The sequence below is a fragment of the Bos javanicus genome, chromosome 27 (assembly GCF_032452875.1).
Source record: "Bos javanicus breed banteng chromosome 27, ARS-OSU_banteng_1.0, whole genome shotgun sequence".
NCBI classification, from domain to species: domain Eukaryota; kingdom Metazoa; phylum Chordata; class Mammalia; order Artiodactyla; family Bovidae; genus Bos; species Bos javanicus.
Genome location: NC_083894.1, coordinates 14,279,830 through 14,305,716, shown reverse-complemented (window position 1 = coordinate 14,305,716; position 25,887 = coordinate 14,279,830). Strand labels below are relative to the sequence as shown.

At 40.6% G+C, this 25,887-nt stretch overlaps 1 long non-coding RNA gene across 3 annotated transcripts; it reads left to right on the top strand.

Annotated features, from left to right (window-relative positions):
- The first annotated feature begins 28 nt into the window (after positions 1 to 28).
- On the top strand, positions 29 to 25,297 carry LOC133239858 (uncharacterized). 3 transcript variants are annotated; one of them, XR_009734009.1, is made up of 3 exons: positions 29 to 8,169; positions 21,888 to 22,362; positions 23,482 to 25,297. It is a non-coding gene; the product is annotated as an uncharacterized LOC133239858 (long non-coding RNA). The 3 variants fall into 3 exon arrangements; XR_009734007.1 differs by lacking the exon at positions 23,482 to 25,297 and adding an exon at positions 22,460 to 23,203 and having other exon boundaries at positions 32 to 8,169; XR_009734008.1 differs by lacking the exon at positions 23,482 to 25,297 and having other exon boundaries at positions 89 to 1,510; positions 8,098 to 8,169; positions 21,888 to 23,204.
- Positions 25,298 to 25,887: the final 590 nt, after the last annotated feature.

Here is a 25,887-nt window from a genome sequence, read left to right as displayed (position 1 = left end):
AGCCCTCACTCCCCGCCCCCGCCGTAACAAGCCCAGGGGCGGGGCGAGATCGCGGCTCCCTCCTTTCCCCCTCCCTTCCCAGGACTAGAGCAGCGGGGACCCTCCCACTCCCGATCTCCCTAAGCGGAGCTGGCGCCGGGGTCCCGAGCGTTGACACTTCCGGTCCCCCCGGGAGGCCCCAGATGCTACCAGTGCCGCCCCGTAACTCGGATCCCCATGACAAGCCTCTCGCTGCCCGCTTTTCCCCCAATCACCCTCCCGCGCCTGCCGAAGAGTCTCTCCCGCTGGGCTGCCCCCGCCCCTCCGGCTGCGGCCGCCTCTGCGCCTGCGCAGGGCTCCCTCTAGAGGAGGCCCGGGGGCCCGCCCCTACCGCCCTACCGCAGGGTTCGCATTCTCCCGCCTTCCCTCCGCCACCCGGGCGATTGGTCTGTCAACTCTCGGCCCGGGCGGGGGGAGGCTGCGGAGGGCGGCCAAACGGCAGGCTGCGCCCCGCCTCCTCTTAAAGGGGCAGCACGGCCCCGCCGCCTCTCCGCTCAGTGTCTGAATGGGACAGTAGCGCGAGGGCGGGCGACTGCCTTCCTTCCGCCCTTCCCTCAGGGAGAGGGAAGCTGGGTCCCGCTCCCTCGGCCCGGTGTTACCGACTTTCCGCCCCGCCCCCGCCCCCATCAGGTGCGGCCTAGCGCTGCCCCTGGAGAGCCTCAGAAAGCGGCAGCGGGCGGCCGCTTCCCGCCGCGACCCTGAGGGCGGCCTGCGGGGACGACGCGGCGGGCGCGGCTCTCGGGCATGCTTGGCGGCGGCGGCGGCGGTGTGCCCGCCGGGCCGGCGCCGCGCTCGGGCCCCGACCTCCTCCCACCGCGGCCTTCAGGCTCCTGGCGCACCGGGGGCCGATCGCGGAGGTAGGCGGTGGCGCCCCCGCGGCCTCCTGCGTCTCTTTCTGCCTTAGGCCGCCCGCCTTTGGGATCTTCCCTCTCGGCTTCGTCCTGCGCCCGGCCTTGCGGGGGGTCTCCCGCCGCCCCAGGACCTGCAGGTTTGGTCCGCCCTCCAACTTTTGAAGACTCGCGTTTATTTTAGGCAGACTCTGCCCTGTACCTGTTTGTCCAACAGACAACGTGTTTTTTTTGTTTTGTTTTTGTTTTTAATGTTTTACCCTCGGGGATCAGAACGTTTAAACTTGAAACATCGGAGGTGACGGCTTCCTGGCGGCGATAGGGGCACGGTCAACTTAACATTTCGACCTAAAACAAAACCACTGTGGGCCCAGCCTGAAGGGGTGATGGAGACGCCGGGATAAACCTAATGAGAAGTCAGGCACTTACCTCGTCTTACGTGATCGGCACTCACGGTTTAAATTTCTGTCTGGTGTTAAATGAAATGCCCAGCAGAGGAGTGGATTTGAATTCCGTATGGATTCGGTGTATATATAACAGCGTGTATTTTTTCAAAGAAATGGGTGTAAAGAGAACAAATACATGGGGAACTTTAACAATTGCCTGTGTAAACAAGCACTATTGTGAGTAGTACCTCTGCATTAAAAAGAAAACCTGAATGGGCGATAAATTTGAATTTCTCCTTACATGCAGTTGGTTCGCAGTGGGCCACCTGTCTGGTGACCTATTTAGAGCCCTTTTGAAACAGCTGTTAATAGTACATAACCACTGACATGCAAAGAGCAATCTAGACCTTTATCTGGAGGATATTTTAAGTTTCAAACCGAAAAAAAGGCACTCTTGGAAATTTGAGTCTTGGGAACAACATGGCTCAGGACTCAGAAACTGTCGTGTGTTTGTGCTGTGAGGCTTCAAGGTTTTGATCACTCGAATATTAAATCAACCTAGGCAGTACAGTGTATTGTGTTGATATTTTTGAGAACTGCCTAGGGATTTTCTTGTTGTCATTCTGGAAGTCTTTCAGATTAAGTGGCCAGGTCTTGTCAAAAAAGTCACTGCTAAGAATTGAATTTTAATCACCTTTTTCTTAAATTCTGCTAATTTGTGTACTAATATATTTAAATCAGCCAGTTTTTAATGAAGGCCCCAAATAATACAAGATGCCCTATAATTTACTGATTCAGATTTGACACAAAATGCGCCTATAGGTTTTATTCAGCCTAAGAAGTGATTTGCAGGCCGGTATGACACATTGTTAGAAACTAGAAGTGAGAGAGAGAAAGCAATGATTCATAATACCTAAAGCACTCCCTCCAGGAACTATGAACAGCATGCGAGGAAGGAAGGATGAATATGGAAATGAAAACATTAGTTTCACCTCCTTTCACAATTCTATTGAACAGGCTGAAAAGAAGCAAAAAATCTAAATAATGACTTTTCAGCTTGTGTTGCTCTAAACCTATAAAGAACACTCTGATACGGTAATATATGTGTGTATGTGAATTGTTGGAGATGTGCTTTCTTGCTATGCTGATTTATAAAAGATAATCAACATTTATTCCTACCATAGTTGTGAAAGCAGAGCGTGGGGGGAGATGAAAAAAAAATCACTGTACTCCCCAAACTCAGCCCTTGACCTTGGTTATTTATCATGTCCTTTTCTTCTCAATAGTCACTGAACTGGAAATTTGGGGCCTTTTCCTTTACCCTGCTAAATGCAATATTTAAAAGTCCCCAATTCTCCAAAATATAGAAGTTAATTGGTGACGTTTAATTGTATGAGTAAAGAAAAAAGACATCTTATTTGCTTTTCAGTATGAAAGTGAAAAAGTACAAAAGTAACCTTAAAAAAGATAAGTTACTGACACCTTCAAATTAGTAGAACTGTCTGATGTTAACATTAATTTATAAATCTGTTACTGTAAGAGGTTCCTGGTAGGAAATTTTTAAGAGGTCCCTGGAAAAAAGTGAAAGTGAAAGTTGCTCAGTCCTGTCAGACTCTTTGCCACCCCATGAACTATACAGTCCATGAGGAATTCTCTAGGCCAGAATATTGGAATGGGTACCCCTTCCCTTCTCCAGGGGATCTTCCCAACCCAGGGATTGAACCCAGGTCTCCTGCATTGCAGGTGGATTCTTTACCAGCTGAGCCACAGGGGAAGCCCAAGAGGTCCCTGGAGGCCCTTATTTATATTGTAAAGGGTTGGCAGGGTATTCGGGAGGCCCCTTCAAACTATGAAGGCGGGTTCCCAGGTGGTACAGTGGTAAAGAACCCACCTGCCAATGCAGGGGATGCACAGGTTCAAATCCCAGGGCCAAGAAGATCCCCTGGAGAAGGAAATGGCAACCCACTCCAGTATTCTTGCCTGGAAAATCCCGTGGACAGGGAGCCTGGTGGGCTGCAATCCACGGAGTCTCAAAAAGGTGCAACTAAACACACACTGAGCAACTAAAAACACCATTGAGCAACTAAACACACACAACTCTTCTTAAAAAAAAACAACAACTCTCTGCAAACTGATGGAAAACTTTAACTAGCAAGCAGTGCTGAAGGTTTCCTAAAGACACCTCTTGAGAAAACTCAGCTGCTGCTTGAGTCAGGCCAATTAAATTTGAAATCCTTTTCTTTTTTTCTACTTTTTAATATTTTTAAAAACTTTGAAAAATTTCAAGCACACACAAAAGTAGAGGTAATAGTACAATAAATCCAAATATACCATTCACCAGCTTGAACATTTATCAATATATGGCCCATAATATTTCACTCCCTTATCCTTTATGCATCATTATTATTTTTCTCCATAAATACTTTAAATATGAACACAATCTACAACATCATTATCACATTCAAAAGTTACCTATCATTTAATATCCAGACAATTGAAATTTCCCTATTGTCTAATTGATGCCTTTTCACACTTGGTTTGTTTGACGAGTGTACTTGGCACAGTTGTTCCACACTGCATTTGGCTAGTGAGGCCTTTTCTAAACCACTAAAGCTAAGCTAAGTCACTTCAGTCGTGTCTGACTCTGTGCGACCCCATAGATGGCAGTCCACCAGGCTCTGCTGTCCCTGGGATTCTCCAGGCAAGAACACTGGAGTGGGTTGCCATTTCCTTCTCCAATGCATGAAAGTGAAAAGTGAAAGTGAAGTCGCTCAATCGTGTCCAACTCTTCGAGACCCCATGGACTGCAGCCTACCAGGCTCTGTCCATGGGATTTTCCAGGCAAGAGTACTGGAGTGGGGTGCCATTGCCTTCTCCATTCTAACCACTAAGAGGCAGTTAATTCCCTATTTAATTCAGTGAAGCAGATAGCACTGTTTTTCTAAAGATGTTTGGATTGTTGGAAAGCATTATGTAAAATATAGTGAAATTCAAAGAAATCACTTTTAAACAAAATCTTCATATTGAAAGTTTACTAATTGATAGCCCCCTGTAGAAATGTAATTACATCTATTGCAAATAAATCTAAAAATCTAGGCATTTGTTTTAGAGTATAATTTGTCCTAGAAGTCCAAATGAAGCATTTTAATTATATTGAAAAAACCTAAAACTTGAAATCAGTTCATTAGTACAATAGGCAACAACAATAAGCGCAAATACTAAGAATCTACATCTCCAGTGAGCTCAATTTTAAAGCATTTTTGATTGCTTTATTATGTAAGTAGCATACCTTAATTGTGGGGCTTCCCAGGTGGCTCAGTGGTAAAGAATCCACCTGCCAATGCAGGAGATACAGGAGATGGAGTTTCAATCCTTGAGTCAGGAAGATGCCCTGGAGGAGGAAATGGCAACCCAGCTCCAGTATGCTTACCTGGAGAATCCCATGGACAGAGGAATCTGGCAGGCTACACAGTCCATGGGATCACAAAGAGTCAGTCACGGCAGAGCACGAGAGCGCACCTTAATTGTAGGAAAACAGAGCAAAAAAGAAGACATATGAAATCACTAAAAACTGGAAATGAGTCTTCTTGGTATCTAAGTAGACCCCCAAGATGATTCCATTTTAGTTTTTTGCTTTAAGGAAACACTTTATCTAGGACTAAAGGACGAAGTTAAGAAAATACCAGATTCTCAGGATGGAATATTGCTAATGTTAGTATTGTTATCCTGTATGTTTATGAGGTAGACAGCACAGACTGGTGTACACAATCAATCCTGCTGTGGGTTATCGTGCTGTGCAGCAATTAGAATGACCACTAGCAGCAAGAGACGATCCTAAAACCTTTTAACGGAGCTACTGTGAATGACTTGGTCTATCGTCATAGAAAATTCAGTATGATAAAATGTCATTCCCATAACTAAGAAGAAAAGCAAGCATGTATTATCCACTTTGGTTATCCCAGAGAGAAAAATAAAACATATGGTATACTTTGCATATTGCTGACCAGAAAAACATTCAATATTCCCTGGATGGTTACCATAGTTACACAAGCCATTTATAACACCAAGAGGGGGAACTAGGTCACAGTATTGAAGGAGTTTGAATTATGCAATTATGTTTCCTAAAAGCAGGGGAAAGGGTTTAAAATTTAGGGAAGAGAGATTTATATTCATGTTCAGAATTGAAACTCTGGCCTAATTTTGCTGGGGAAACTTAGTAAATCTGTCCAAAATTAAATGGTTGATATTGCAGGTGTAAATCATTTAACCTGTACAAATAATGAAATAGCTTGATCCATAAGTGTGGTAAAAGAGATGCCAGCACATTTTGTCCTCATCCATACCCCTTTATCTCAGTGAGTGGTACCGTACCTTAAAATGTTTTTGCAGATATGCAATAAACCCAACAATAGCCTAGAATCATAGAGTAGCCAAAATCTGTAAACTGAAGTTTTGACCTCTTACTTTTGCAAGTTTGAGATTAAAGCTTGGGGCAGTGCTTGACATATGCTATGCTTAATCTGGTGTAGAGATTCTCCTATTAATTTCATCAAATGGACAAAGAAGTGTGGTGAAGAGGTAATGTATTGAAAGCCATGGTAGCATAGGCTTAACTCTCTTTAAATTATGTGTTTTTTTTCTTTTTTACTAAGTACTTCAAAAAAGATGATTTTATTCAAGAACTGTGCCTGTTGTCTCAGAGCCCTGCACAGTGCTGAGTAAATATAGGTTGAATGAAGGAAAAACAAAAAAATTGCTCTCAAGGTTACACAATTTCAGATGGTCATTTTTAATCTGATCACTATAGACTTGTATAAGTAAAAGTCATTCAGTCATGTCTGACTCTTTGCAACCCCATTTTCCAGGTAAGAATACTGGAGTGGGATGCCATTTCCTTCTCCACAGACTTGTATAGTTAACACTAATCTTAGATCAGTGATGTCCCCTAAAGGAAGACAGGACAGGCAACAGGTGCCCTCACCCAGTAGCTGGGTGAACCACTACTGATGTTAATTCATCGTAACCATTGTGTTGTTGCAGAAAGGGGCACCCCTTCCAGGTCCTGAGAGTGGGCTCTGTCTAACACTGGGAGATGAATTGTCCAAGGAGACACATGCTGACAAAGCAAGAGGATTTATTGGGAAGGGGGGCCCAAGTGGAGAGCAAAGGGGGAAGGGAACCCAGGAGAATAGCTCTGCTACGTGCATGGCCCACAGTCTTGGATCTTATGGTGATAGGATTAGCTTCCCGGTTGTCTCTGGCCAATCATTCTGACTCTGGGTCCTCCCTGGGTGTGTGAGCATTGCTCAGCCAAGATGGATTCCAGCAAGGAGGATTCTGGGAGGTTGGTAGGACAGGGACTGGCTTCTCTTCTCTGCTTTAGAACTTTTCTGAATTCTTCGGGTTGGTGGTAGCTTGTTAGTTCTGCCTTCCTTTGTAGGACCTCCTGTTTAAGATAACTCATGCAAATGGCTACTATCTGGCCTGGCCAGGGCAGGCAGTTTCAGTCAATGGTTCCCCTAACAATGTCTGTAGGGAAAGATGGTGAAGAGGTTGAGAATCTCTGTTAAAGATCAACTCTAGACTAACTTCTTCTTACAGGTGATAATATGGGGATCACGGGCTTCCCTTGTGGCTCAGCTGGTAAAGAATCCACCTGCAATGCGGGAGACCTGGGTTTGATCCCTGGGTTGGGAAGATCCCCTGGAGAAGGGAAAGGCTGCCCACTCCAGTATTCTGGCCTGGAGAATTCCATGGGCTAGTCCATGGGGTTGCAAAGAGTTGGACACAACTGAGCGACTTTCACTTTACTTCACTTCAATATGGGGACCCAGATAAGTTAAGTAACTTGCCCAAGGTCATACTGCGATACATGAAATAAGTATACACCTAAAAATTTAAGAGTAAAACAAATATTAGTTAATCTTGGCTCATAATCACTGGAAAGGAGAACAGTACCCATAGAGGGGGGGAAAATTAAGAACTTGGGATATTATAAAATTACTTTTTCTGAGAAGTCTTGCAGCGAATTTGACAAAATCACCTCTAAAGGAAAATTAGAATTTCCTGAATGGTAATTATCCAAATAATCACAAAATCAAAATTATGAGAAATCCTCCTATATTCCTTTAGACTGTTACTTATTTTCAAGGGCAAATGCCTCATGCCTTCAGCTCTGGTTAAAATAAAAATGGTCTTTTAAAAATAAAACTTATGCTACTGGCCGAGCTTCCCAGGTGGCTCAGATGGTAAAGTATCTGCCTGCAATGCAGGAGACCCGGGTTCAATCCCTGGCTCAGGAAAATCCCTTGGAGAAGGAAATGGCAACCCACTCCAGTACTCTTGCCTGGAAAATTCCATGGACGGAGGAGCCTGGTAGGCTCCAGTCCATGGGGTCACAAAGAGTTGGATGCAACTGAGCGACTTCACTTTCACGATACTGGCCAGGAGCTTTCTGCTAAATCTTTTGTTCCTTGTAATGATTCTAATTGATTACTTAATGAGGCTTTATTGGAGCTATTGTTTCATTAATTGCTCTTGGCTTGGTTAATTTAATCCAGCATTTCAGTGAATATTGATTTAGCCTCTGAGGGTAACAGATTTTAAAAAATTGCTTATCTAATTTATTTCCATGAATTGGGGTTCTCTTGATTCTTTAATCTATGGAAACCAGTGTATCTGGATTTACTCAGTATATATGTTTCTGGAAAATTATAACCTTATTTTGCTACAAGTGTTTTTAAATGGGCTAGTTCTATAAAATAGCCACATTTTGGAAATATTTATTTAACAAATAATTTATCTCATTTTCTTTTGTCTTCTAGACTGCCCTCATTTTTTCCATTCTGCTGGAGAAGACACAAGATTGTGTTCTTCATTACCTACCTGCAGCTGAGGTGTGGCATCTTTTGCATGTTCTAACTCTGGTGTACATTCCAGATCCTTTAGCATAATACCCTTTGGTCATGGAAATGACATCATCAGGGAGACAACCTTGAAGAAATGCCTGAAGTGACAGTAGAAATATTTTTTCCTGTTATCTGCTGAAAGTAAATACTAGAATTAGATTAAAAGAACAAAGATATAAAAGATATGGGGGGAAATTTATGTGGAAAGTATTAGAGGCTGAAAAACTTTCTGTTATAGGGAAAATAGAAGAATCAGAGAAAGGAATGATTATTTGAGCCATTCATGGTAGTGGTTATAACATGAGAATTAAGATTTAGGGATCATGACATTTAAATTATATCTGTAGGAGCTATTCATAACACTTATGTATAACAAAAAATACAGTTGTAATTCAGGGTTGGACTAATAGCCTATCTAATGTAATCTTTGAAAAGTGGCATGTTGATTCAAAAATAATTTCAAAAGAGCCTACTGACTTCCTTACATGATGTTAGCTTTATTATTATTTTAAATTTATTTTACTGAAGTATAGCTGATTTACAGTGCTATATTAATTTCTGTTCTACAGAAAAGTGATTCAGTTATACATATACACTCTTTTTCATATTCTTTTCCATTATGGTTTATTAAAGGATACTGAATATAGTTCCTTGATGTTAGCTTTAGAATTATTACTATTTACTATTCACATTAAGTATCTCTGGAAGAATAGTCCAGTGTTAATCTATAATAATAGTTGCCTTGGCTTTAGAGCCTGGGGATCTGGAGTCAGAGGGAGCATTGTTTTCACATATATTATTTCGCACATTTGATTTTTTAAATATATTTATTGCTTTAACAAAATATAAACTTTATTTTTAATATGAAAGAAGCAAAAAGATTTCCGTGCATCCTACAACAAAAAAATGTATATGTATACTACTCACTGGGAAAGGAGCACATAGTGTTTAGCTTCAGTTCACTTTTAATGAGGATTTTTCTGCTACTATTGCTGGTAATGTCTGTACTTTGCATACATTAAGAAATACCACAATTAGTAAGTTTGAAGATTTGAAGACATCACCCTTTAGAAACTGATCTAGACAGTTTTCACTCAGAAGTACATTTTTTGTGTGTGTAAAGTTTTTTTTAGCAGTTTAGGAGAAGTTCTGTTAGCTTTTTCCTCATTCAGTATAGCCCTCAACTTGTTAAGAGCTTTCTTAATTTTTGTGCAATCTTACTTGAATACCTTAGGTTATCATTGTTATGAGTTAAATGTTTGAAAGTTCATATTCAGGCTGATGTTCTGTGTTCATGCCACATATAAGTTGTGCCTACAACCACAGAAGGGACCTATGAACCGTGTCTACCGCAGAAGGAGTCCGTCCCTGCTGTCCCTTACTGAGCTGTGGTCTTTACATGATTGAAATTTAAGCAGAAGTACCTAATGAAGAGGACTCTGAATATAGCAGCTGAAAAAGGAAAAAGATTGGGAGAAGAGTCCAGATGTCATAAAGCAAAGAGGATGAGGTACAGGAAGCAGTTATTCTTATTTCTGTTCCATGGTTCAAAGGGTTCCAAGAAATAGATTCCATCCCACTGGGCGTATTTTTCAGTTTGGGATAGGAATCAATTAATTTTTTAATAAAATTGATATTATATGTGTTACATATATAACACACAGGAAAACAACTGAATATAGTGACTTGAGTGGTTATGATACCTCACGTAAGGGATCTTTTTCAGAAACTATTCTTCGGTGTGTGATGTATTGCTTTCTAGAAAGAATGGGGCTGACAGCACTTCTGTAATGAATAATGACCTGGGAAGAGAGAGACGGAGAAGCCAGGAAGGAGTAATTAACAAGGAAGTGAGGTTATAGGAAATAAAGGAGCTAGATACAGAAAATTTCCAGGAGGTAATATCAGTTGGGGTTAGTAGGCTTCCTTGGTGGCTCAAATGGTAAAGAATCTGCCTGCAATGTAGGAGACCCCAAGTTTGATCCCTAGGTTGGGAAGATCCCCTGGAGAAGGGCATGGCTACCCACTCCAGTATTCTTGCCTGGGAAATCCCATGGACAGAGGAGCCTGTAGGGCTACAGACCATGGGGTTGCAAAGCATCAGACACGACTGAGCACGTATGTTTCTTCCAAACAGCATTAACTGTTGCTTCCTAAATGTAGCCTACTTGTTTGTAAAGAACAGCCCACTGTAGAAATTGGAGTCTGGGAACGTGTTGGAAAGGGTAGATAGAGAGACTAGAGGAAATGATTTAGATGTGCAATAGTCTTAAAAACATTTTCCCACATGCCAGGACTTAGCTAGCTTCGTATTACTTCTGTCAGTAAGCTGGGAGTTGGTAATAAGGGATAGCAAGGACGTACAGACCCTTGGGAGAAAAAGTTTCTGCAGCGGGTCTGGTTGCTTATTTCTTGCATGTCTCCAAGGAAACCATGACTGACCTGGCAGGCCCTGGGAATTTGGCCTGTGGAATGTTTTTTATGTTAGTGACGATTTTGTGGTGAACCCGGAGAAATGGAACACGCCATACTGGCTTGTCAGGTTCCTTTGCGCAACACGGCCACCTGGTCTCACGGCTGGGGACCTGAGTCTCAGCTGCTGTAGCTGATTGTACTGCATAATGTGTGTACTTTAACAGCTCCCCATAAAAATCTTGGACCCTGAGACTCAAATGGGCTTCCACAGGTAGAGGTACTTAAATATGCCTGTAGTTTGCCGCTAGAGAGAGAGAGAGGATTCTTTGCAGCTTCAGACCAAGGACATTGGAAGCCTGTAGTAACTTCTCTGGACTTCCCAGCACATCTTTTCCGGTTACTTTGCTCTCTATCCTTTGCCATAAGAAGTCTTAGCCGTGTTCGTAATCTTCCATTGACTCTTGTAAGTGGTTCTGGGCTCACCAAAGACAACAGCCACATCCAGAGTTCTGAAGAAATTTAAAACCCAATTTATCCATTCAAGTCTTGATAGGAGTCACTGAAAAAAAGAATAATTGACATACGCAAGTATGTGCTGTGTATGGATTTAAACAGAATCAAATCTTTGATCCATGTCCAGGAGACATTTATAGTCTTGTAGGGATACAGAAGAACGAATATAGAGTGTTAGGAAAATGCTTATAAGAATAAGTATAAATAAAATCAAATTAGGAATAAATGTAGAAGCAAGGCAGAATAAGAGAAAATTGGTAGAAGTCAATCATGGTTTATGGAAGATGGTGCATATTCAAGAAGAAATATGGGACTATGTTGTCAAATAATGGCTTTTTCCCCTTCATATCTATTATAGCAGTATGTAAAAAAATATGAAATAAAACACATTTTTTTTCTTGGATTTTATCTGATGAGTGCTGAGTCCAACTGAACTTGGAATTATTTGTGTGGAATCAAAATTTGTACTAAATCAAAATGTACATATCTTATGGGATGATACTTTTTGAGCCCTACAGTTATTAATTACAGCTATGAGTTAATATGCTTTACTATTATTGTTCCAAAGATTCCACCCAATTCCTTTTATAATCAATAAATTGTATCTGGTCATTTCTTCAGCTATTTAGTTAAACTGCTTTCAGCCAAAGATTAAGAATGAACTTCAAAAGTTATGCTTCTGGTATTAACCAGAGAGCTCCCATCAAATCACTCTTCTGCAAATAACAGCTATAAATTCTGGATAAGATATTTTAAAAATACCAAGAGGCACTGGAGAGCAAGCAAAAGAAGGCAAATTCTGGAGGGAAGTCAATACTTAAAAGAATGAAATGGCACTCAGAAGTTTCCTATTTTTATGTCTTTTAGCCTGCAGCACCCAGTTCTGTAGGATGATGTAAACTTGGAAACTTGCAGATGTACTGGCTTGAAGAGCCAGAGAGTGGGTTCCAGCACAACCACAGTGTGACACAGGGCCTAGAGTTAATATCATGTGCTGCTTTGACATTGGGCAGAAACAGGAAGGCTACAAATGGCCTAACACCAAGTTCCCTTCCCCACTCTGCTCCCATGGTCCTAAAAGGTCCTGTAGCCAAACAACCCTTCTTGTTTTGAGGACCGGGTACATCCCTGCAAGCCCTAAATGGTGTCTGGTATCCTCCCCCAGGCTCTGAGTACGTGTGACTGACTGTAAACTGCCATCAGTCTCATGACTAGTGCTTGGTGTCATGTGTCAGGCCTTTGCCATAACCCTAGGTTGGGAATCCTTGCCTCACCAAAGAGATGAAAAAGAGGCAATTAAAACAACAAAAAATGGAAAGTGGAGGAGAAATCCCAGAAAGAGGAACGCCACAGAGAGGGAGCCTTAAAGTCTGTGTAGAAACTGCCCAAGTCTCTAGCTAACTCCTAAACTACCCAAATGCAAGGTGGACTCCAAGCAGCCCAGATAAACCCAAGAACACTGCACCAACTTGAGTTCAGTCAAGTCCACTGTATACGAAGACAAAAAGACATTGCTGCTCTTTAGAGAACATAACAGAAGTGAGAGCTCTAAAGTACATCATTCTCTACGTCCAGGATAGTATCTAAAACTACTAGACATGCAGAGAAGTAGGCAAATGTACCCTCTAAACCTAGTTCAGTGGTGAATTAGCCCCACAGTGAATCAGTTGTTGGAATTCAGCACAAGGATTTCAAAGTAGCTGTCACAACTATGCTCAGGACTCAAAGCACACTTGTAATGAATGAAAATACGGAAAATCTCAGAACAGTAAAGAAATTTTAAAAGAACTGAACGGTAACTATGGTACTGAAAAGTATAATGTCTGAAATAAAATTTACACTGCATAACCTTAAGAACAGAAGGAGGTATTTGCGAATTTGACAACAGATCAATAGAAATTATTCACTCTGAAGGTCTGAGAGGAAAATTGCTATAAAATGAAATAATGAGCAGTACCTCAGGGACCTATTATATAAGATAATACCAAAAGATCTAACATGTAGGGTTCTAGAAGGAAAAGAATGAGGCATGCAATTTTTAGTGTTCTATTTTATGTGGCTACAACATTAAAAACACTGGATAGTTAGGACTTCCCCAGTGGTCCAGTGGTTAAGAGTTTGCCATGCAATGCAGGGGATGCAGGATTGATCCCTGGTCTGGGTACTAAGATCCTACATGAGTTGTGGCAACTAAGACCCAACACAGCTAAATAAATAAGTAAATATCTTTTAGGAAACACCGAAAAGTTAAGGATGTGTATTGTAAACCCTAGGACAACCACTCACCACACACACACACACACACAAACACACACACACACAAATCCTAAAAGTTTTGCTAAAATTAATCAATTAAAATGAAATTCTAAAAATTGTTCAAGAAGTAATGAGTTTATTCTAAAGAGAAAATAGGAGCTTCCCATAGCCTACTTTCCTTCTATCTTTACGTTATCCAGAATGTTTTAATATATATATATTCTACCTCCTACTGTGCTTGAGAGTAACTAACCCAGAAATAGAGTTTTCTGTATTATAGCACATTTCCTTTTGAGTCATGTGTAAATTCTGTTCTTATAAACCCATTTAAAAATATATTAAAGGAGTTGCTACTTTACATCAAAAGGGTAATTTTAATGAATCCTTAGGTTTTTGTTTATAACATTTCATATTTCACAAAATATTTTCATGCTTATTCTTCACACTGACACTGAAGCAGACAGCATTTCACAGGTGAAGGAACTGGCTTGAATAGATTAAGTATCTAGGCTACATTCTAGCCCCAAGTGAAATAGCTCCTGAATGGTAGAGTCAGGTATTCTGGTTTCTAATAAAAATTTTTCCATTATCCTGATATAAATTAAAAGAATATTTTAATAATACAAATTCTCATGTTGTTTGTTATATAAATTTAGATTTTTAGAGAAGAGTCTTTTTCTTAAAGTGACACTTATTTGCTTAACTGTTGCAATGTATTTAGCATTTTTACAAGTTATGAGAAATGTTTAGTATTCTCCATTATTGGGTAATAGTAATTGCTGCCAGCCTTGCCACCACAAACAACACAACAGTGAGTACTTGTGAAGTTACCCTGTGAACCATTTAAAATTTTCTCTAGTGTATATCTAGGAATGAAATTACTAGGTAATAGCATGTGGACTTTATCACTTTCATGTAATACTTCCGAATTGATCTTGGAAAGGGCTTCACCAGTTAACACTCAGTTAACACCAGTTAACAACATTTGGGGTGTTTCTTCTGTACATCCTCATCATCATTTGGTTCTATCCAACTTCCTAATCTTGGTCAGTTTACTGGGTAAAAACAAACACATAACTGTTTCACTTTGGATTTAATTACTGGTGAGGTTGAGAATCTCTTTATGAAAATTCTTTGACCATTTTCCTGTAGGGTTTCCTGTTTTTTCTTACTGGTTTGCATGATTTCTCTGTAGCTATTTTTCCCCTTATTGATTTTAAATACTATAAATATCTCTTACCAGTCTGTTAGCTATGTGTAAACATTGCCAGTATGTTTTCTTTGAACAAAACTACTTAAACAAAACTACTTTTGGTGTGTTCATGTATCCATTTGTGAATTGAGAGGCTTGTTTTAAGAAATTTTAAAGAAACTTTCCTCTCTTTAATATTTTCTAATCTTTTACACCTTTAATCCAACTGGGATTTATTTTTGTATATGGTGTATGGTAGAGACAAAGTTTTATTTTTTTCTTCTTGAAGCAAACCATTTTACCATGATCCATTAAATAATCCTTCTTTTCCCCTATGACTTGACTCAACCCTCATGCACACTCCTATTCTGTTTCCTTGTTTGTTTTGTCTGTCCCTTACCTGAAGTACAGTTTTTAAGTTTTGTTGGCTCAATACCACGTCTTAATATTTGATAGGTGAATCCCTCCTTTTTCTCAAATTAGGGAGTTTGTGGAGGTTTATTTATTTGTAGATATTTTGACCTTCATTTGTCAAACTCCCGTAAAAAATCTTGCTAGAATTTTATTGGAATTGCAGTACATTCATCAATAATTGTGGGAGGGCTAAACAGTTTTACAACGATAAGTCGTCCCAACCAAGAACATGATATAAGTGTCAATTTAAGTAGGATTTCTTATCTTTCATTTATGATTTTTTAAATTTATTCAAACATCTTTAAAAAATACATGCAGATGATAAATCCAAACAGTAAAAAGGGATATACTGTGTATGTACAGTCTCATGCCTGTCTCCCCACCCCTTTTGCCAGAGAAAGCCAATTTCTTACCAGTCTTCCCAGAGATTTTCTATGCATATATATGTTAGAATATAACATTTTAGCTGAGAGAAGAATTCTTTATGTGTTTTATTCTAAACAGACCACCATGCAAAAATTTCAGAGTGAATATATGAGTCTTGACCCCTTATCCACATTAAAGATTAAAAACAGGAAAGAAGCTATGTGAAGATTACTTTAAACTTAGCTGTGCTGTGGAGTCATTCAGAAAGTCAAGAGAGAGTGATTTCAGTGAGAACTGTCAAGAAGGTCTAATATGTTTGCTTATAAACCAAGGAGACACAGTTCATTAACTGACTCACCTGCTGCTGCCGCTGCTAAGTCGCTTCAGTCGTGTCCAACTCTGTGCAACCCCATAGACGGCAGCCCATCAGGCTCCCCCGTCCCCAGGATTCTCCAGGCAAGAACACTGGAGTGGGTTGCCATTTCCTTCTCCAATGCATGAAAGTGAAAAGTGAAAGAGAAGTCGCTCAGTTGTGTCCTACTCCTAGCAACCCCATGGACTGCAGCCCACCAGGCCCCTCCGTCCATGGGATTTTCCAGGCAAGAATACTGGAGTGGGTTGCCATTGCCTTCTCTGAACTGACTTACCTAGAAAATCTTAAAAACGAAGAGATGAGTAGCTCTTGTGAAGGTAGGATTGAAAGAAGCTTTGCTGACACTTTGGGATCAGCTTGGTATCCTTGGCATTTGGCCTGAAGTTACTCACATATTTCCTGCAAATCAGATGAGGGGCACAGAGCCTATAACTGTCGAAAATTCTGACCTCAAAGAACCATGGAACTCCAAAAAGAAAAAAGTCCCTGTGGAATGGACCATGGAAAATGTTATTTGCAGTGAAATGTCAGCAAGAGGAAAATACATTGTCTGAGCCGTGGTACAGTCATCTGTTCCTAGTTGCCTTCTCAGAAGGACAAAAGCGCCTGTGATATAAAAACATAGTCTTAAACTCTTGCTGTAACCGGGGAATGGGAAGCTGTCTGATTTAGTAATCAGATTTAAATCTCTTGTTATCAAACATACGCACATGGTCCTATTCCAGATCAAATGTTCTCCAGTAGTTGTGTTGAGGTCTTTTTATGGTAATGTGGAATATTGGGAACTATAGTCCCCAAAGTCTCACCAGGGTTCTCTCTTCCATGCTTTACAGTACAAAGTTCTGAGGCTTCCATTGAGACTCTCAATTTACTGTTGAAAGTGTGCAGACTCTCTCTTGAGGGCTTTCTCCCTATGAAGTGGGAAGAGATGCCCCTACTCTGGAGGAAACACTGGTCTGAGGCTCTTTAAGTTCCATCTTGCCACCTACAATACTGAAACATGAAGGGACTGGATCTCCTTTTAATCAATATCAAAGATCGCCTGCACTACAGATATTTTTCTGTGTATAGTTTTTGAATAATTTTTTTTGTTGTGGTGCTGATGTTTGTTTGTTTGTTTTTAGAGAGGGAAGGTTATAGACATGACATTGGGGGCTTCCTTGGTGATCCAATGGTTAAGACTTCATCTTCCACTGCAGGGGGTCAGGGTTTGATGCCTAATTGAGCTGAGATACCACATGCCTTGAGGCCAAAAAAAACAAAACATGAAACAGAAGCAATATTGTAACAAATTTAGTAAAAACTTTAAAAATGGTTCACATTAAAGCAAAATCTAAAATAACACTAATTAAGGGTAGAAATTTTCAAAATAGGCAACACTAAAAAGAAATACATTGAATTTCCACATTCACAATCTACCACCCAAAGTACTTTTAACATTATTTTTATATGTCCTTCCAGTCTTTTTTCACCTGTTCCTTTGTTTTTTGTTTTTTTTTTTTACATAATTGAGCTGATAATATTTATTTATACTCATTTGTATATAATGACTAAATTTTTTGGGGGGGTGGGGGTTCCGTTGGGTCTTAGTTGTGGCACACGGAAACTTTAGTTGTGGCATTTGGGATATAGTTCCCTGACCAGGGATAGAACCCAGGCCCCTGCATGGGGAGTGCAAAGTCTTAGCCACTGGCCCACCTGGGAAGTCCTAGTAATACTCTACCATATAAAAATATTATAATTTTTGGCCATTCAGGTTGTTTTGGGGTTTTCTATCTCATAAGACTGAGATGACCATCTGTATGCTTTTATGTATTTTGGATTATGTCCTTAATAGAGGCCCCTTAAAGCAGAATTATCGGGTAAAAGCTCTTGCTACATATTGATATTCAGCCAGACAGTCTCTTTTCTTTCCTTTCTTCCTTCTTCCTGTGAATCATTCAGCAATACCCACAGCAGCTGCTTCCCTTCTGTGCTTTATGTTGTACTCTTTGAGGTCTTGGGTTTTTCTCAAATACCTCTTTCAGTTGCAAAGTTCTTTGCACAAAACTGCCAGCTAACCCAATGGGCCCCCTCTATGTTTCCATATTAGCCCGAAGTTGAGAAAGAGAGAAAAGCTTAAGGTTCGCTTTTCATCTATCCTGCTTCCTAAACTCTTAGCTCTTCCCATCCATCTTTAACAACACAGATACAAATTAAAATATTTTACATATTTCATCTTACGTAACCCTCACAACAACTACACTGAGTCAGTCTTATCTGTTTTATAGATGCAGAAATTGAGGCACAGAATTTAAATACTTTGCCCAAGGTCATATATTAAACAGTATATTCAAGACTTCAAGCCAGGCTTATCTAACTTCAAAGTTCTTTCTACTATACCACTGTTCCTTCCTCATTAAAAGAAAACTCATTGAGCAAATTCCTTGTGGATTAAGTTCTCAAATTATTATGTAGAGGATGAAAACACTCATCTTAGATTTTTGTGCCTGGGGCCTGTGAATAAGACTGACAAAAGACACACTCACAGGAGAAAAGGCATACAAATTTTGTTTGATGTTGTTCAGTCAATAAGTCGTTTCTGACTCTTCATGATCCCATGAACTGCATCATGCCAGGCTTCCCTGTCCTTTACTATCTCCTGGAGTTTGCTCAATCTCGTCCATTTAGTTGGTGATGCCATCCAACCATCTCATCCTCTGTCGCCCCCTTCTCCTTTTGCCCTCAATCTTTCCCAGCATCAGGGTCTTTTCCAATGCGTGGACTCTTCACATCAAGTGGCCAAAGTATTGAAACTTCAGCTTCAGCATCAGTCTTTCCAATGAATATTCAGGGTTGATTTCCTTTAGGATTAACTGGTTTGCTCTCCTTGCAGTCCCAGGAACCCTCAAGCCTTCTCCAAAACTACAGTTTGAAAGCATCAGTTCTTTGGCCCTCAGCCTTCTTTATTGTCTGTTTGATGTTAAGATTTTAATATTTTCACATGCATGGAGACCTTCATATAAAGTGAATATCCAAAGAATCAATTAAACGCAGGGGGCTTATATACCATCTTAACAATGGGTGCTAAATCCTAGAGAAGTGACAAGGCAAAGTGAAAGGGGTTTGGACTTCTGTGGGTGGTAAGTTGTGGGAAAGTAAATACAGGAGGACAGTAATGGAAGATGGGTTACTGAGAAAGGTTTTATTTATGTGGACTCATCTCGGCACCATCTCCATCACCCGTGACAAAAGTTGTTTTTCCCTTCCTGGTCCAGGAGAGGGTGACAGCCTCACAAAAGTAAACTTGTGCTCAGCTTTTAGCCAGAAAGGGGAGAGCAGAGAGTTTTTCTTGCATCTGCTGCTTCTCAGTTGCCCTCAACTCAAAACAATGCTTATGCCAAAGTGGCATATTTGGGGGTGGCATATTCTGATCCTCTTCAATTTTCCACTTCCCCTTGGTGTAATTAGATAAATAAAATCCAGATTTCTCTTTGTTTTCCTCTATTACATTTTCCTCATGTTCAGGCAACTTGTTCTTTCAGTTCTTCCTTTAATCTTGGCTTCATAACTGTGAAACTGAAATTTTATCTAGGTAGCACAAAATAATTTTTTAAGAAGATTGCTGTTAATTAATAAAGCATTGCCTGCTGTTCTAGGTGCTGTTTTTAAATTAAGAAAATGGAATGAAATTGCATTTGTATTCTGTTTTGACAATCAATGGGCTTTCCTGGTGGCTCAGATAGTAAAGAATATGCCTGCAGTGCAGGAGACCCAGGTTTGATCCTTGGGTTGGAAAGATCCCCTGGAGAAGGGAATGGCAACCCACTTCAGTATCCTTGCCTGGAGAACCCCATGGACAGAAGAGCCTAGAGGGCTACAGTCCATGGAGTTGCAATGAGTCAGACACAACTGAGGGGTTAACACTTCTTTGACAATAAAAGTAGTCTGATGCTAAAGGACTTATGAATATTTCCAAAACATGTGATATATTCTTATCTTTTTTCTTGTCCCCATCAGAATTCAGTGCTCATGCTTATTACTTTCTTGGCTTTGCAAGTGGGATTTTAGCTATAAAATTAAGCACATACTAATTGTTCATTAGTTAACTAGTTGTGATTTTAAAACTCAATTAAGCCTAATTTATATTTCTAATTAAGAAATTCCTAGTGTTCATCGATGGATGAATGGATGAACAAAGTGTGCAATATGTACATATAAATGAAAGGAAAAGGAAGTCTTGGAAAGGTAGGCAAGTCTGATACGTGCTACAGTAGGGACAGTACTTGAAAGTATCATGCTAAATGAAATAAGCAAGTTACAAAAGGACACATAGGTTTTCACATAGAGAAATTCCACAAATAGTACCTAGAGTAGTCAAATTCACAAACACAGAAAGTAGAATACCATAGTTGCCAGGGGTAGAAGGCATGGGGCTGACAAAGTTCTGGAGATGGATGGTATTGATGTCAGCTCAACAATATGAATGTACTTAATGCCACCGAACCGTACACTTAAAAATGGTTTATTCTGTGTTATGTGTATTTTACTACAATTTTAAAAATTACCAAGCACCTACTTAAGTGCCAGGTGCTGATAAACAAGACAGTAAGGTGCCTGGTCTCATGAAGCCTCCATACTAGTCAAGGAAAAAATGACTAAGCCAAAAATAAGATAAAGAAGGACCTGTGATTCCTTAGGATAAGGGATACTCTATTAAGTAAGGTGCCTGGTCTCATGAAGCCTCCATACTAGTCAAGGAAAAAATGACTAAGCCAAAAATAAGATAAAGAAGGACCTGTGATTCCTTAGGATAAGGGATACTCCATTAAGAGTTAGTGATATTTATGCCCTGGTCGCTCAGATGGTAAGGAGTCTGCTTGCAATGCAGGAGACCCAGGTTTGATCCCTGAGTCAGGAAGATCCCCTGGAGAAGGAAATGGCAACCCACTCCAGTGAAAAAATAAAAAGAGTTAGGGATATTTGAGATAAGACCCAAAGGATGAGAATGAGCCTTTATAATAGGCATTGCAGGGAAAGGATGCAGCAAGTGTTAAAGTCCTGAAGAGAAGAGAATGAGGCCAGGGTGATTGAAGAAGCAGACAGAAGCCTTTCATGTACCGTCTGGAATCTTTTGAGTTTGTTCAAACAAGGATAGTCAAGGCTATGGTTTTTCCAGTGGTCATGTATGGATGTGAGATTTGGACTGTGAAGAAAGCTGAGCACCGAAGAATTGATGCTTTTGAACTGTGGTGTTGGAGAAGAGTCTTGAGAGTCCTTGGACTGCAAGGAGATCCAACCAGTCCATTCTGAAGGAGATCAGCCCTGGGATTTCTTTGGAAGGAATGATGCTAAAGCTGAAACTCCAGTACTTTGGCCACCTCATGTGAAGAGTTGACTCATTGGAAAAGACTCTGATGCTGGGAGGGATTGGGGGCAGGAGGAGAAGGGGATGACAGAGGATGAGATGGCTGGATGGCATCACCAACTCGATGGACATGAGTCTGAGTGAACTCTGGGAGTTGGTGATAGACAGGGAGGCCTGGCATGCTGCAATTCATGGGGTCAAAAAGAGTCGGACACGACTGAGTGACTGAACTGAACTGAATAGTAACCATTCTTTTGCTTCACTTGGAAGTGATCAGAGCATTTCCTAAACTATCATCCATCTAAAGAGAGAGCTGATCACAGGAAGAGGGGCTGGAAATGAGAAATAGAAAAACATGAAAGCTGGCATATTTGGAAGAGATCACGTCGTTGCAGCTTGAACTACTGGCAGAATTGGAAGTAGGCAGCTTTGCTCCTGAAACCTGTTAGCACCATTCCAAATATTCTCCAGTCAATGTAAACTCCTTAGGTGTTTGGCAGATAAGATGCCCAGTACATGTTTGATGAATGACATGTTTATCTGTTTTCTGCGTTTTTTATTCCCTGAGAAATCAATGCCCTAATGCTGCCTCCTGGAGGCAGAGGGTTGTGTGCAATACGAAGACTTCTCAAGGAAGGAGGGAGATTTAGAGAGCTAGGCTGCTATCAGACTCTCCTAAGATGAACTTTGTCCAAAAGAGAGAACTGGCTCTCTCCTCTCCCTTTTCATTAGTGTGACATCCACTGGTTATTACATCACAAGTCTTTTTTTTTTTTTTTTTGCTGATATTTCGCCAATTTTATTGATTGAATGATTTATTCTTTTTATAGGTCATGTCGGATTTTAGAGCATGTACTGTGTTTGTGATGGCCATCTCTTAACTATCAGAATGGAACAAAACATTGGAGGTTATTTTAATGAGAACAGTCTTCTCCAGGAAGTCTGTGATGACCAAAAAACTAGGAAATGGTAACCCACTCCAGTATTCTTGCCTGGAGAATCCCATGGACGGAGGATACTGGCGGGCTACAGTCCATGGGGTCGCAAAGAGTTGGACGTGACTGAGCAACTAACACTTACTTCCTTACCTTCCCCACAATGTCTTGCTTGGTGATAAGGCACAACTCTTCATCATAACCCAATGATGTTGGCAAAGTGAGATTGTTAACGCTGTTCAGCAGCCACTCCCCAGTGGATTTAATCCTCAGACATCTGGTGGCAAAGGTGTCCACAGCATGGACAGCAAAGAGCCGCTTCAGCTGGGAGCAGTAGCAGCTTGACATCCAGGAGGAAGGAAAACAAGAGGTAAGTGCTTTGTGGGAAAGATTCCAGCACCAGCCTGTTCTTATCACTTGTCTGGGGAAGTGTCTAAGGTAAAGCCCTTGCCCTCTTTTCTTTCCAGGGCATAATCATTTGAGATGTTGTTGGAGGAAAAGACTCTGAGAATGGGAAGAGGGTGTTCTCCACCACCTGGGTAGCTGGGTGGCTGTAATGACCATCCTCTCTCAGTGTGGGCCCTGGGAAGAACTCACTGGGTATCACAATAGCTAATTTTTCTTTAAGTCGACCTACAGGTCATCTGTACCAGCACACCTTCCCCTTTCAGTGGTTAAAACATCCCTCTGGAGAATGACCCCTGAGGCCCTGAGAACTTTATTGTACTATCCCCAACCCCCACCTCCCCTCACACCTCTCTCCCCTCTAGCCTCATGGTCTCAGTTCAGATGTCAATCAACATGCCCAGCTCAAGACCACCTCTTTAGCTGGTCTGAGAGCTATTGCCAGCTTTGGAAACTCAGAAGTAACTCCCCTTTGTTCTGGTCCCGCAGCTCTAAACTCTAAAGTGAGGGCTTGGGAATCTTCTAACTTGATGAGAATATTTGAGGACCTGTCTGATCAGTGTACTTTGTACCATAAACTCAAGTAAATAAAAAACAAGTCAATCAACAAAATACAAATATTTTCTACCACTAAATTGCTAAGGCAATTCAAAAGAATATGCTTCGGGAACAAAAGGCCATTCCAAACGAGGTGCCCTAAAAATGTTTTGAAAGTAGTAGTATAATGGAATAAAGATGCTCTTTTCAAATAAAATTTTTCTTTGAAATACACAAAATCAGGATTTGTAAATTTGTTTTTTTTTTCTTTAAACAGAACTGATTTGAGATGTTTACATATTATCTGCAGCAGGATGTGTGTTGCCATGTTCTTCATGAACCTTTTACACCCTGAGATACTTGCACTGACATGCTAGGTGTTTAAAGTTAACATGATTTTTCAAATGCCTACAATTATTTAACTATTATATACTTATATAACTATAAAGAATGTATAGATGATTGTTTGAATAGTTATGCATGCCTTTTGACCATTTGTCCAGCTATACTTGAGAGCTACAACATTAAGGTGTATTTTGCTCAACAGTGAGAAGCTGACTTTCAACAATTTCGAGGTCAAGCAGGCAACAGGTAAATGAAGTCAGCCATAGAGCACTTACTTTCCATCCATTTCCACACCCTCCAGCCTCTTTAGGGCAAACTTGCAATTCTCTCCAATCTATTATGCTCCAAACGAAGTCTTGAAAAACTGTCAACAACTTGTTTGCCATTGAAGCTTCCATTTTGCTTCTATTACTTGACCCTTACGGTCTCTTATTTGAAGGTTCATGGAGTAAAAAGAGGTTCCCTTATTAGACTTTTGGGATTAAATGGTTGAAGAAGTACTTGTGATCCGATATCACTAAATAAGTAAATCATTTTAATTTATCAACCTGCTCTGCAGAACTCATTTTTAAGTTGTACAACCTTCCACACAATGTCTTGCTCAGTGGTAAGGTACAATTCTTTATCATAACTCAAGTAGCCTTTACTTCACCTGGTATGATCTTTTAGGCTACTGTCTTGAAATAATTTCTCCCATAGAAGAATGTGTTGGCCAAAGTAATACCTGACCAAGTATAAATAGTGCCCCCAGCATTATCAAGTCACTTTAGCATATGCTGCCCCCAAGAACAGTTTGTTGGGATTTTCATCTTCATAAAACCACCAATGTTTCTTTCAAATTTTTTTTTTTAAGTAAGAGTTTTCTAAGTTTACTTGTACAACAATCTCAGAAATTCCAAAAAGGGCCACCTTGTTCCACACTCCAAGGACATCAGTGTACTGCACAACATCCACAGTACTCCACCAGAATGCGGCCTCCTGGTTTTGTGCAACTCAGCAGCTTTGGATTTAAGGTTGTTGGTTTATTTCTTCCCCCCCTTCTAATATGCCATATTTATTTTGAACACCTTGAAAAACAAAAACACACAAAATATCCCAAGGATCATAAAACGTATTCCTAAATCATACCAAAGTATTAATACTATGAATTCAATTTACTTGATTATCTGTATTTCTATACTGTTTTCCCAGACTTTGAAAAGTCACCCCAAAAAGAAGCAACTCTGGCAGGATAAGATAATGGGGATTTCTTACTCAAACCCTCTTTGTTTCAATCTCTTGGGCCCTCCTAAGGAAGGATGCATTCTCTGATTAGAGCCAGGGGATAGATGAGGCAGACTCATACATGGAAACTGTCATTACTTCCACTGCTGCGATACTAACACAGGTGAAGTCCATGTCCCTCAGGATCCACTTGTCTCAAATTCCCGCTCCCCCTCTTTTGATGATGTTGTTCAGTCACTCAGTCATGTCCAACTCTGCAACCCCATGGACTGCAGCACGCCAGGCTTCCTTGTACTTCACCATCTCCTGGAGCTTGCTCAAACTCCTGTCCATTGAGTTTGTGATGCCATCCAACCATCTCGTCTGTCCTCTGTCGTCCCCTTCTCCTCCTGCCCTCAATCTTTCCCAGCATCAGGGTCTTTTCAAATGAGACGGCTCTTTGCATCAGGTGGCCAAAGTACTGGAGCTTCAGCTTTAGTCCTTATAATGAATATTCCTCTATTTCTTTGCATTGATCGCTGAGGAAGCCTTTCTTATCTCTTGCTATTCTTTGGAACTCTGCATTCAGATGCTTATATCTTTCCTTTTCTCCTTTGCTTTTCGCTTCTTTTCACAGCTATTTGTAAGGCCTCCTCAGACAGCCATTTTGCTTTTTGGCATTTCTTTTCCATGGGGATGGTCTTGATCCCTGTCTGCTGTACAATGTTACGAACCTCCTCCGTCCATAGCTCATCAGGCTCTCTATCTATCAGATCTAGTCCCTTAAATCTATTTCTCACTTCCACTGTAAAATAATAAGGGATTTGATTTAGGTCATACCTGAATGGTCTAGTGGTTTTCCCTACTTTCGTCAATTTCAGTCTGAATTTGGCAATAAGGAGTTCATGATCAGAGCCACAGTCAGCTCCCGGTCTTGTTTTTGCTGACTGTATAGAGCCTCTACATCTTTGGCTGCAAAGAATATAATCAATCTGATTTCAATGTTGACCATCTGGTGATGTCCATGTGTAGAGTCTTCTCTTGTGTTGTTGGAAGAGGGTGTTTGCTATGACTAATGCATTCTCTTGGCAAAACTCTATTAGCCTTTGCCCTGCTTCATTCTGTATTCCAAGGCCAAATTTGCCTGCCTGTTACTCCAAGTGTTTCTTGACTTCCTACTTTTGCATTCCAGTCCCCTATAATGAAAAGGACATCTTTTTTGGGTGTTAGTTCTAAAAGGTCTTGTAGGTTTTCATAGAACTGTTCAACTTCAGCTTCTTCAGCGTTACTGGTTGGGGCATAGACTTGGATTACTGTGATACTGAATGGTTTGCCTTGGAAATGAACAGAGAGTATTCTGTAGTTTTTGAGATTGCATCCGAGTACTGCATTTCAGACTCTTTTC